Raw genomic sequence first — 12756 nt, 5'->3', positions numbered from 1 at the left:
GATACCAAACAGCACAGTGACTACTTTACTCTGGTCCATGTTCAGTGTGGTGCAACACAATGATACCAAACAGCACAGTGACTACTTTACTCTGGTCCATGTTCAGTGTGGTGCAACACAATGATACCAAACAGCTCAGTGACTACTTTACTCTGGTCCATGTTCAGTGTGGTGCAACACAATGATACCAAACAGCTCAGTGACTACTTTACTCTGGTCCATGTTCAGTGTGGTGCAACACAATGATACCAAACAGCTCAGTGACTACTTTACTCTGGTCCATGTTCAGTGTGGTGCAACACAATGATACCAAACAGCTCAGTGACTACTTTACTCTGGTCCATGTTCAGTGTGGTGCAGTGTGGTGCACAATGATACCAAACAGCTCAGTGACTACTTTACTCTGGTCCATCAGTGACTACTTTACTCTGGTCCATGTTCAGTGTGGTGCAACACAATGATACCAAACAGCACAGTGACTACTTTACTCTGGTCCATGTTCAGTGTGGTGCAACACAATGATACCAAACAGCACAGTGACTACTTTAGTGGTCCATGTTCAGTGTGGTGCACTGATACCAAACAGCACAGTGACTACTTTACTCTGGTCCATGTTCAGTGTGGTGCAACACAATGATACCAAACAGCTCAGTGACTACTTTACTCTGGTCCATGTTCAGTGTGGTGCAACACAATGATACCAAACAGCTCAGTGACTACTTTACTCTGGTCCATGTTCAGTGTGGTGCAACACAATGATACCAAACAGCACAGTGACTACTTTACTCTGGTCCATGTTCAGTGTGGTGCAACACAATGATACCAAACAGCTCAGTGACTACTTTACTCTGGTCCATGTTCAGTGTGGTGCAACACAATGATACCAAACAGCTCAGTGACTACTTTACTCTGGTCCATGTTCAGTGTGGTGCAACACAATGATACCAAACAGCTCAGTGACTACTTTACTCTGGTCCATGTTCAGTGTGGTGCAACACAATGATACCAAACAGCTCAGTGACTACTTTACTCTGGTCCATGTTCAGTGTGGTGCAACACAATGATACCAAACAGCTCAGTGACTACTTTACTCTGGTCCATGTTCAGTGTGGTGCAACACAATGATACCAAACAGCACAGTGACTACTTTACTCTGGTCCATGTTCAGTGTGGTGCAACACAATGATACCAAACAGCACAGTGACTACTTTACTCTGGTCCATGTTCAGTGTGGTGCAACACAATGATACCAAACAGCTCAGTGACTACTTTACTCTGGTCCATGTTCAGTGTGGTGCAACACAATGATACCAAACAGCTCAGTGACTACTTTACTCTGGTCCATGTTCAGTGTGGTGCAACACAATGATACCAAACAGCTCAGTGACTACTTTACTCTGGTCCATGTTCAGTGTGGTGCAACACAATGATACCAAACAGCTCAGTGACTACTTTACTCTGGTCCATGTTCAGTGTGGTGCAACACAATGATACCAAACAGCTCAGTGACTACTTTACTCTGGTCCATGTTCAGTGTGGTGCAACACAATGATACCAAACAGCTCAGTGACTACTTTACTCTGGTCCATGTTCAGTGTGGTGCAACACAATGATACCAAACAGCTCAGTGACTACTTTACTCTGGTCCATGTTCAGTGTGGTGCAACACAATGATACCAAACAGCTCAGTGACTACTTTACTCTGGTCCATGTTCAGTGTGGTGCAACACAATGATACCAAACAGCTCAGTGACTACTTTACTCTGGTCCATGTTCAGTGTGGATGCAGTGACACAATGTTCATACCAAATGATACAAACAGCTCAGTGACTACTTTACTCTGGTCCATGTTCAGTGTGGTGCAACACAATGATACCAAACAGCTCAGTGACTACTTTACTCTGGTCCATGTTCAGTGTGGTGCAACACAATGATACCAAACAGCACAGTGACTACTTTACTCTGGTCCATGTTCAGTGTGGTGCAACACAATGATACCAAACAGCTCAGTGACTACTTTACTCTGGTCCATGTTCAGTGTGGTGCAACACAATGATACCAAACAGCTCAGTGACTACTTTACTCTGGTCCATGTTCAGTGTGGTGCAACACAATGATACCAAACAGCACAGTGACTACTTTACTCTGGTCCATGTTCAGTGTGGTGGACACAATGATACCAAACAGCTCAGTGACTACTTTACTCTGGTCCATGTTCAGTGTGGTGCAACACAATGATACCAAACAGCTCAGTGACTACTTTACTCTGGTCCATGTTCAGTGTGGTGCAACACAATGACACCAAACAGCACAGTGACTACTTTACTCTGGTCCATGTTCAGTGTGGTGACCACAATGATACCAAACAGCACAGTGACTACTTTACTCTGGTCCATGTTCAGTGTGGTGCAACACAATGATACCATACAGCTCAGTGACTACTTTACTCTGGTCCATGTTCAGTGTGGTGCAACAAAATGATACCAAACAGCTCAGTGACTACTTTACTCTGGTCCATGTTCAGTGTGGTGCAACACAATGATACCAAACAGCACAGTGACTACTTTACTCTGGTCCATGTTCAGTGTGGTGCAACACAATGATACCAAACAGCACAGTGACTACTTTACTCTGGTCCATGTTCAGTGTGGTGCAACACAATGATACCAAACAGCACAGTGACTACTTTACTCTGGTCCATGTTCAGTGTGGTGCAACACAATGATACCAAACAGCACAGTGACTACTTTACTCTGGTCCATGTTCAGTGTGGTGCAACACAATGATACCAAACAGCTCAGTGACTACTTTACTCTGGTCCATGTTCAGTGTGGTGCAACACAATGATACCAAACAGCTCAGTGACTACTTTACTCTGGTCCATGTTCAGTGTGGTGCAACACAATGATACCAAACAGCTCAGTGACTACTTTACTCTGGTCCATGTTCAGTGTGGTGCAACACAATGATACCAAACAGCTCAGTGACTACTTTACTCTGGTCCATGTTCAGTGTGGTGCAACACAATGATACCAAACAGCTCAGTGACTACTTTACTCTGGTCCATGTTCAGTGTGGTGCAACAAAATGATACCAAACAGCTCAGTGACTACTTTACTCTGGTCCATGTTCAGTGTGGTGCAACACAATGATACCAAACAGCACAGTGACTACTTTACTCTGGTCCATGTTCAGTGTGGTGCAACACAATGATACCAAACAGCACAGTGACTACTTTACTCTGGTCCATGTTCAGTGTGGTGCAACACAATGATACCAAACAGCACAGTGACTACTTTACTCTGGTCCATGTTCAGTGTGGTGCAACACAATGATACCAAACAGCTCAGTGACTACTTTACTCTGGTCCATGTTCAGTGTGGTGCAACAAAATGATACCAAACAGCTCAGTGACTACTTTACTCTGGTCCATGTTCAGTGTGGTGCAACAAAATGATACCAAACAGCTCAGTGACTACTTTACTCTGGTCCATGTTCAGTGTGGTGCAACAAAATGATACCAAACAGCTCAGTGACTACTTTACTCTGGTCCATGTTCAGTGTGGTGCAACACAATGATACCAAACAGCACAGTGACTACTTTACTCTGGTCCATGTTCAGTGTGGTGCAACACAATGATACCAAACAGCACAGTGACTACTTTACTCTGGTCCATGTTCAGTGTGGTGCAACACAATGATACCAAACAGCACAGTGACTACTTTACTCTGGTCCATGTTCAGTGTGGTGCAACAAATGATACCAAACAGCTCAGTGACTACTTTACTCTGGTCCATGTTCAGTGTGGTGCAACACAATGATACCAAACAGCACAGTGACTACTTTACTCTGGTCCATGTTCAGTGTGGTGCAACACAATGATACCAAACAGCACAGTGACTACTTTACTCTGGTCCATGTTCAGTGTGGTGCAACACAATGATACCAAACAGCTCAGTGACTACTTTACTCTGGTCCATGTTCAGTGTGGTGCAACAAATGATACCAAACAGCTCAGTGACTACTTTACTCTGGTCCATGTTCAGTGTGGTGCAACAAAATGATACCAAACAGCTCAGTGACTACTTTACTCTGGTCCATGTTCAGTGTGGTGCAACAAAATGATACCAAACAGCTCAGTGACTACTTTACTCTGGTCCATGTTCAGTGTGGTGCAACACAATGATACCAAACAGCACAGTGACTACTTTACTCTGGTCCATGTTCAGTGTGGTGCAACACAATGATACCAAACAGCACAGTGACTACTTTACTCTGGTCCATGTTCAGTGTGGTGCAACACAATGATACCAAACAGCACAGTGACTACTTTACTCTGGTCCATGTTCAGTGTGGTGCAACAAAATGATACCAAACAGCTCAGTGACTACTTTACTCTGGTCCATGTTCAGTGTGGTGCAACACAATGATACCAAACAGCACAGTGACTACTTTACTCTGGTCCATGTTCAGTGTGGTGCAACACAATGATACCAAACAGCTCAGTGACTACTTTACTCTGGTCCATGTTCAGTGTGGTGCAACACAATGATACCAAACAGCTCAGTGACTACTTTACTCTGGTCCATGTTCAGTGTGGTGCAACACAATGATACCAAACAGCTCAGTGACTACTTTACTCTGGTCCATGTTCAGTGTGGTGCAACACAATGATACCAAACAGCTCAGTGACTACTTTACTCTGGTCCATGTTCAGTGTGGTGCAACACAATGATACCAAACAGCACAGTGACTACTTTACTCTGGTCCATGTTCAGTGTGGTGCAACACAATGATACCAAACAGCTGGTGCAGTGACTACTTTACTCTGGTCCATGTTCAGTGTGGTGCAACAAATGATACCAAACAGCTCAGTGACTACTTTACTCTGGTCCATGTTCAGTGTGGTGCAACACAATGATACCAAACAGCTCAGTGACTACTTTACTCTGGTCCATGTTCAGTGTGGTGCAACACAATGATACCAAACAGCACAGTGACTACTTTACTCTGGTCCATGTTCAGTGTGGTGCAACACAATGATACCAAACAGCACAGTGACTACTTTACTCTGGTCCATGTTCAGTGTGGTGCAACACAATGATACCAAACAGCACAGTGACTACTTTACTCTGGTCCATGTTCAGTGTGGTGCAACACAATGATACCAAACAGCTCAGTGACTACTTTACTCTGGTCCATGTTCAGTGTGGTGCAACAAAATGATACCAAACAGCTCAGTGACTACTTTACTCTGGTCCATGTTCAGTGTGGTGCAACAAAATGATACCAAACAGCTCAGTGACTACTTTACTCTGGTCCATGTTCAGTGTGGTGCAACAAAATGATACCAAACAGCTCAGTGACTACTTTACTCTGGTCCATGTTCAGTGTGGTGCAACACAATGATACCAAACAGCACAGTGACTACTTTACTCTGGTCCATGTTCAGTGTGGTGCAACACAATGATACCAAACAGCTCAGTGACTACTTTACTCTGGTCCATGTTCAGTGTGGTGCAACACAATGATACCAAACAGCTCAGTGACTACTTTACTCTGGTCCATGTTCAGTGTGGTGCAACACAATGATACCAAACAGCTCAGTGACTACTTTACTCTGGTCCATGTTCAGTGTGGTGCAACACAATGATACCAAACAGCTCAGTGACTACTTTACTCTGGTCCATGTTCAGTGTGGTGCAACACAATGATACCAAACAGCACAGTGACTACTTTACTCTGGTCCATGTTCAGTGTGGTGCAACACAATGATACCAAACAGCACAGTGACTACTTTACTCTGGTCCATGTTCAGTGTGGTGCAACACAATGATACCAAACAGCTCAGTGACTACTTTACTCTGGTCCATGTTCAGTGTGGTGCAACACAATGATACCAAACAGCTCAGTGACTACTTTCCTCTGGTCCATGTTCAGTGTGGTGCAACACAATGATACCAAACAGCAAGTGACTACTTTACATGTTCAGTGTGGTGCACAAACAGCTCAGCTGATACAGTGACTACTTTACTCTGGTCCATGTTCAGTGTGGTGCAACACAATGATACCAAACAGCTCAGTGACTACTTTACTCTGGTCCATGTTCAGTGTGGTGCAACACAATGATACCAAACAGCTCAGTGACTACTTTACTCTGGTCCATGTTCAGTGTGGTGCAACACAATGATACCAAACAGCACAGTGACTACTTTACTCTGGTCCATGTTCAGTGTGGTGCAACACAATGATACCAAACAGCTCAGTGACTACTTTACTCTGGTCCATGTTCAGTGTGGTGCAACACAATGATACCAAACAGCTCAGTGACTACTTTACTCTGGTCCATGTTCAGTGTGGTGCAACACAATGATACCAAACAGCTCAGTGACTACTTTACTCTGGTCCATGTTCAGTGTGGTGCAACACAATGATACCAAACAGCTCAGTGACTACTTTACTCTGGTCCATGTTCAGTGTGGTGCAACACAATGATACCAAACAGCTCAGTGACTACTTTACTCTGGTCCATGTTCAGTGTGGTGCAACACAATGATACCAAACAGCTCAGTGACTACTTTACTCTGGTCCATGTTCAGTGTGGTGACCACAATGATACCAAACAGCTCAGTGACTACTTTACTCTGGTCCATGTTCAGTGTGGTGCAACACAATGATACCAAACAGCTCAGTGACTACTTTACTCTGGTCCATGTTCAGTGTGGTGCAACACAATGATACCAAACAGCACAGTGACTACTTTACTCTGGTCCATGTTCAGTGTGGTGACCACAATGATACCAAACAGCTCAGTGACTACTTTACTCTGGTCCATGTTCAGTGTGGTGCAACACAATGATACCAAACAGCTCAGTGACTACTTTTCTCCATTTAAATAGGCTGAATGACTGATTACAAGATTGGAGAGGTGAATGATACTAATTCGTTTGAAATATCACTATAATCCAATTATTTATTATTGTTTTCTAAGGGGTAGCAACAAATATGTCCAGGCCATTTTAGAATATCTTTGTAGAATAAGCAATAATTCATCTCTTTTAACAGCTTCTTTGCTTCATTCTTTGACATACCAAAGGCATGCAAGTATACATGATAAAATAGCTTTTAATTGCATCTCTTTTCAGGAGGAATGAAGCACTATTTTAATGAACTGTAAGGGTACCAACAAATTTGGGCACGTCTGTATATCAATTTTGAACAGGATTATCTTTTTGGATGCAATTTGAATGGAATTGATGAGAGAGAGAGGAAGAATGCTTGTGAATGCTCTGATTCAAAGCAACGATAGGCTGTTTCAAAACTCTGCAGCTGCAATAATTTAAAAAAACAAGGTGGTCCCCGAAAGCCAGATGGAGATGTGTAAATTAGACGCACATTCGGTCCATATATTACTGTAGCATAGACTATTGGTAACGTGAATATATTTAGTATGGTTTTATCTAAAACTAGCTTTTTTAATGTTACACTATTTTCATGAAATTCACTGAGGATGGTCCTCCCCTTCCTCCTCTGAGGAGCCTCCACTGATATATATATATACACACATTTGAGAAAGAGAGAGGTGGGGAGAGAGAGCAAGAGATGTAAAACACTAGCGAGTTGGGGAGAGAGAGAGAGATGGGGAGAGAGTGAGAAACTGCACGTAGTCAAAGAAAGGGTAATGCCCTAATACAAAACACACAGGAATAGCTCCGCCAGGCATACAGGCTACTCTGACAAACTGATAACTTTAATGACAGAGTTAAAGTCCTTTTCTCTGTCAGGCACACAAATCCACTATAGCCTCTCAGACGACTAGCAGCACATTTGCCATCTTGAGAGCTCAGAGAGCCTTTGAACTTCACTAGAGGCATCCTGACTGCTGCCACCAGGATGTAGTTCATGTGTCTCCCTAAAGACCCTCTACGCCCACACACAGCTTTTACTATGGATGCCGAAATTCCAGAGCAGGGCAACATTATCAATTTATGAGTCAAGTACAGCCTTTTGGCGCAAGAGCTCGTGGTGGAGTCATCAATATTGCAAGATCAATTACGTCAGGTTACACATTGCCCTACAAATTACACTAAAACTCAAACTCTGACATTGCTAGATCATGCATGATCTCTACACCATGCCTATTCGCCCTGATAGACAGTTATATTAATAAATATACAGGCTATATTAATTATAGCCTGTGACCCTTATAATAATTGACATGTCACTGGCCTACATTCACAGAATAATGTAGCCCATTGCACATATTAATAGAACAATTGTAGTTAATCCATCTTGCTTTAAGTAGAGTGGGTGAGCAACAAAAAATGCCGCCTGTGCGCGGGCTGCAGGCAGTGCACAAACACAACACAGCCTATTCTACACACGCAGACAACACTGATGGCAAGCGCGATCAATCAAAGTTCCTCAGTGTCTCTTCCCGTTACTGATGGGTTGGTTGACCTACATCTGTTTAACGATTATATTTCCCAGCCTGCATCGATAGCAACAATATTATAACCCAACTTAGTTCCAACACTTTCTACATCAAATGCATTTAGTCCGTTCCAGTAAACAATAAATCTACCGGTTCCAAGCCATGCAGTGGCCAAATGGAGTATGCAAAAATAGGCTATAATTTTAATTAAAGAATCGGGCCTTGGACACAGAACTCGTAAAAAGCCCTTGTGCTTCATCATTATAATCTATTCAGTGTCCACTAGTGGTGGCCGGCCGCTATGTCCAGTCAGTGGTTCGACCATTTGGATTAACGCAATTCCACACACACATACATATATATGTATATAAAAAAAAAACATTAAATTAGGGGCAAATATAAACAGTTTGGCAAGAAATATTCCGAATCGTATGAGTTATAAAAGCGTAGTAAATACCCTCACCAGCAGTCAGAAATGTAATAGATGAATCTGGCAGCATGTCCCGTTAGATACTCCTCCTGTTCGCGCTGCCATCTGTGTCCCTGGCCGTCTGGCCACTCTAAACAATCCACCGCGGGGGGCGGGATACGCCGTCAGCCTCCGCCAATCAGCATTCAGCAAGGATTTAATAAGTCGTGGGTGTTCCTATTGTCAAATTGCAGCCCTTGAAAGGCATGAGTGACATCGAGGTTCCCTGTCGGGCATGGATAGGGCGGGGTCTCAGGGTGTGTAGGGGAGGCTACAGCGGGTTTACCATTTTATGCAATCCAGTCCCCATGTCGTGTTAACGTTAAAGGCTTAAAAGAAACACATTTTGGGGGATGGAGGATTTGGCCTACAGTTTAAAATGGTCTTATAACTGGGGCATCTTTTGAGAGAGTTTTTTGGGAGCGATTGACACGTGGCAGTGGTGGGTTTAATGATAGAGCTGGACTGATTCCATTCTAGCAGCTTTAGTAACTGACTGGGATGACTGCTTGCTTTAGGGATGCACAAGCTTTGAACTAGGCAATGGGGGCAGACTATATTTTGGGAGAGGGCAACCTCATCTTCTGTGTAAGTGTGTGAGAGAGAGAAAGAAAGAGGGCAGAGAACCAGTAATGGCAGATCTTAAGAGATTAAAAAATGAAATAAATAAAAAGGAGGACGAACTGGGATTGTTCCATTATTGAAGACACTCTTCTATTCCTGGAAGAGAACATAACCTGGAAAAAAACAGACAGACAGAGACAGACAGAGACAGACAGAGAGACAGAGAGACAGCAAGACAGCAAGACAGCAAGACAGACAGACAGACAGACAGACAGACAGACAGACAGACAGACAGACAGACAGACAGAGAGAGAGAGAGAGAGAGAGAGAGAGAGAGAGAGAGAGAGACAGCAAGACAGAGAGAGACCCCAATGTCAACATTACCACTTTTATTGTCAGGATACTTGCGTCATGTAAAATATTTCAATACAGTAAAAATGCATGTTCCATATGCCATCCTCTACACAATGTGTTGGTTTGTCATCAGGAAGATAAGGCTTTGCCCACAGCGATAAAAACGGCAGCTCTCTCTCAGCACAACAGAAGCTACTTCGCCACTTTTTGTTTTGTGTGAAAACAAAACAGATTAAATTATAAACTACTAAAATCTTATTTTTTTAAAAATTCCTTTGTTGTTTTTGTTAGATTTTTCTCAATAAAGCCCTCAACCAGAGCTGTGGGCGGGGCCCCACAAACTCCCAAAATGCTCCTGTCAGCAGCTCAATTCGGTCCCCAACGAAGATGCCCATGGAAGGGCGGACAGACACAAAGACAGACAGAGGGACAGAGACAGTCACATAGTCGCTTCAGCCTCATCGAAGCTTCAACAGGAAGAGGGGAATCCGGCTGGAAAGGGGTAGAGCATTGGTGGAGGGGTAAGGAGAGAAGGAAAGGAGGTTAAGGGAAGAGGGGAGCCCCGGTTCCACCTTCTGTTTGTTGATCTTGTGGCTGTAGTTAAGTTCCAGTTCTGAAGGTTAACTTTGTAATGGTCACAAACTTGCAGCGACGATAACTTGAACCACAGAGGAAGGAACGAGGGAAACAACAAACTGACAGCATCTGTTCTTCCTTCTCCATCTTTCTCTTGGTTTAGTCTCCATGTGTTGGTCATGGTTGAATTTAAGTCATGTTCTGTCATGGCTGATGTTGTTGCGTTATGTCATGTTCTGTCATGGCTGATGTTGCTGCGTTATGTCTTGTTCTGTCATGGCTGATGTTGTTGCGTTATGTCTTGTTCTGTCATGGCTGATGTTGTTGCGTTATGTCTTGTTCTGTCATGGCTGATGTTGTTGCGTTATGTCATGTTCTGTCATGGCTGATGTTGTTGCGTTATGTCTTGTTCTGTCATGGCTGATGTTGTTGCGTTATGTCATGTTCTGTCATGGCTGATGTTGTTGCGTTATGTCTTGTTCTGTCATGGCTGATGTTGTTGCGTTATGTCATGTTCTGTCATGGCTGATGTTGTTGCGTTATGTCATGTTCTGTCATGGCTGATGTTGTTGCGTTATGTCTTGTTCTGTCATGGCTGATGTTGTTGCGTTATGTCATGTTCTGTCATGGCTGATGTTGTTGCGTTATGTCATGTTCTGTCATGGCTGATGTTGTTGCGTTATGTCTTGTTCTGTCATGGCTGATGTTGTTGCGTTATGTCATGTTCTGTCATGGCTGATGTTGTTGCGTTATGTCTTGTTCTGTCATGGCTGATGTTGTTGCGTTATGTCATGTTCTGTCATGGCTGATGTTGTTGCGTTATGTCTTGTTCTGTCATGGCTGATGTTGTTGCGTTATGTCATGTTCTGTCATGGCTGATGTTGTTGCGTTATGTCTTGTTCTGTCATGGCTGATGTTGTTGCTTATGTCATGTTCTGTCATGGCTGATGTTGTTGCGTTATGTCTTGTTCTGTCATGGCTGATGTTGTTGCGTTATGTCATGTTCTGTCATGGCTGATGTTGTTGCGTTATGTCTTGTTCTGTCATGGCTGATGTTGTTGCGTTATGTCTTGTTCTGTCATGGCTGATGTTGTTGCGTTATGTCATGTTCTGTCATGGCTGATGTTGTTGCGTTATGTCATGTTCTGTCATGGCTGATGTTGTTGCGTTATGTCATGTTCTGTCATGGCTGATGTTGTTGCGTTATGTCATGTTCTGTCATGGCTGATGTTGTTGCGTTATGTCATGTTCTGTCATGGCTGATGTTGTTGCGTTATGTCATGTTCTGTCATGGCTGATGTTGTTGCGTTATGTCTTGTTCTGTCATGGCTGATGTTGTTGCGTTATGTCATGTTCTGTCATGGCTGATGTTGTTGCGTTATGTCTTGTTCTGTCATGGCTGATGTTGTTGCGTTATGTCATGTTCTGTCATGGCTGATGTTGTTGCGTTATGTCATGTTCTGTCATGGCTGATGTTGTTGCGTTATGTCTTGTTCTGTCATGGCTGATGTTGTTGCGTCATGTCTTGTTCTGTCATGGCTGATGTTGTTGCGTTATGTCTTGTTCTGTCATGGCTGATGTTGTTGCGTTATGTCATGTTCTGTCATGGCTGATGTTGTTGTGTTATGTCATGTTCTGTCATGGCTGATGTTGTTGCGTTATGTCATGTTCTGTCATGGCTGATGTTGTTGCGTTATGTCATGTTCTGTCATGGCTGATGTTGTTGCGTTATGTCATGTTCTGTCATGGCTGATGTTGTTGCGTTATGTCTTGTTCTGTCATGGCTGATGTTGTTGCGTTATGTCATGTTCTGTCATGGCTGATGTTGTTGCGTTATGTCATGTTCTGTCATGGCTGATGTTGTTGCGTTATGTCATGTTCTGTCATGGCTGATGTTGTTGCGTTATGTCATGTTCTGTCATGGCTGATGTTGTTGCGTTATGTCATGTTCTGTCATGGCTGATGTTGTTGCGTTATGTCTTGTTCTGTCATGGCTGATGTTGTTGTTGTCTTGTTCTGTCATGTGATGTTGTCTTGTTCTGTCATGGCTGATGTTGTTGCGTTATGTCATGTTCTGTCATGGCTGATGTTGTTGCGTTATGTCTTGTTCTGTCATGGCTGATGTTGTTGCGTTATGTCTTGTTCTGTCATGGCTGATGTTGTTGCGTTATGTCTTGTTCTGTCATGGCTGATGTTGTTGCGTTATGTCTTGTTCTGTCATGGCTGATGTTGTTGCGTTATGTCTTGTTCTGTCATGGCTGATGTTGTTGCGTTATGTCATGTTCTGTCATGGCTGATGTTGTTGCGTTATGTCTTGTTCTGTCATGGCTGATGTTGTTGCGTTATGTCATGTTCTGT

General features: G+C 43.4%; 2 protein-coding genes across 5 annotated transcripts in view; both read right to left on the bottom strand.

Annotated features, from left to right (window-relative positions):
* LOC118380776 (actin-binding protein WASF3-like) overlaps window positions 1-9569 on the bottom strand; it is a 61634-nt gene extending 52065 nt beyond the window's left edge. For 2 of the 4 annotated variants that reach the window (XM_052502881.1, XM_052502885.1), the window contains exon 1: window positions 8899-9569. The gene's annotated coding sequence lies outside the window, so the exon portion shown is untranslated. Of the gene's footprint in view, window positions 1-8892 lie in introns of all 4 variants that reach the window. The other 2 variants (XM_052502879.1, XM_052502878.1) reach the window with 2 other exon arrangements.
* Window positions 9570-12434: 2865 nt separating this feature from the next.
* The window catches only part of LOC127919341 (cyclin-dependent kinase 8-like), a 28803-nt gene continuing 28481 nt past the window's right edge, over window positions 12435-12756 (bottom strand). Inside the window, 1 exon segment of the mRNA XM_052502867.1 lies at window positions 12435-12756. This exon segment is cut by the window's right edge and continues 305 nt beyond it. The gene's annotated coding sequence lies outside the window, so the exon portion shown is untranslated.

This window comes from Oncorhynchus keta, chromosome 4 (genome assembly GCF_023373465.1).
Source record: "Oncorhynchus keta strain PuntledgeMale-10-30-2019 chromosome 4, Oket_V2, whole genome shotgun sequence".
Lineage (NCBI taxonomy): Eukaryota > Metazoa > Chordata > Actinopteri > Salmoniformes > Salmonidae > Oncorhynchus > Oncorhynchus keta.
This window is presented reverse-complemented; position numbering and strand designations above follow the sequence as displayed.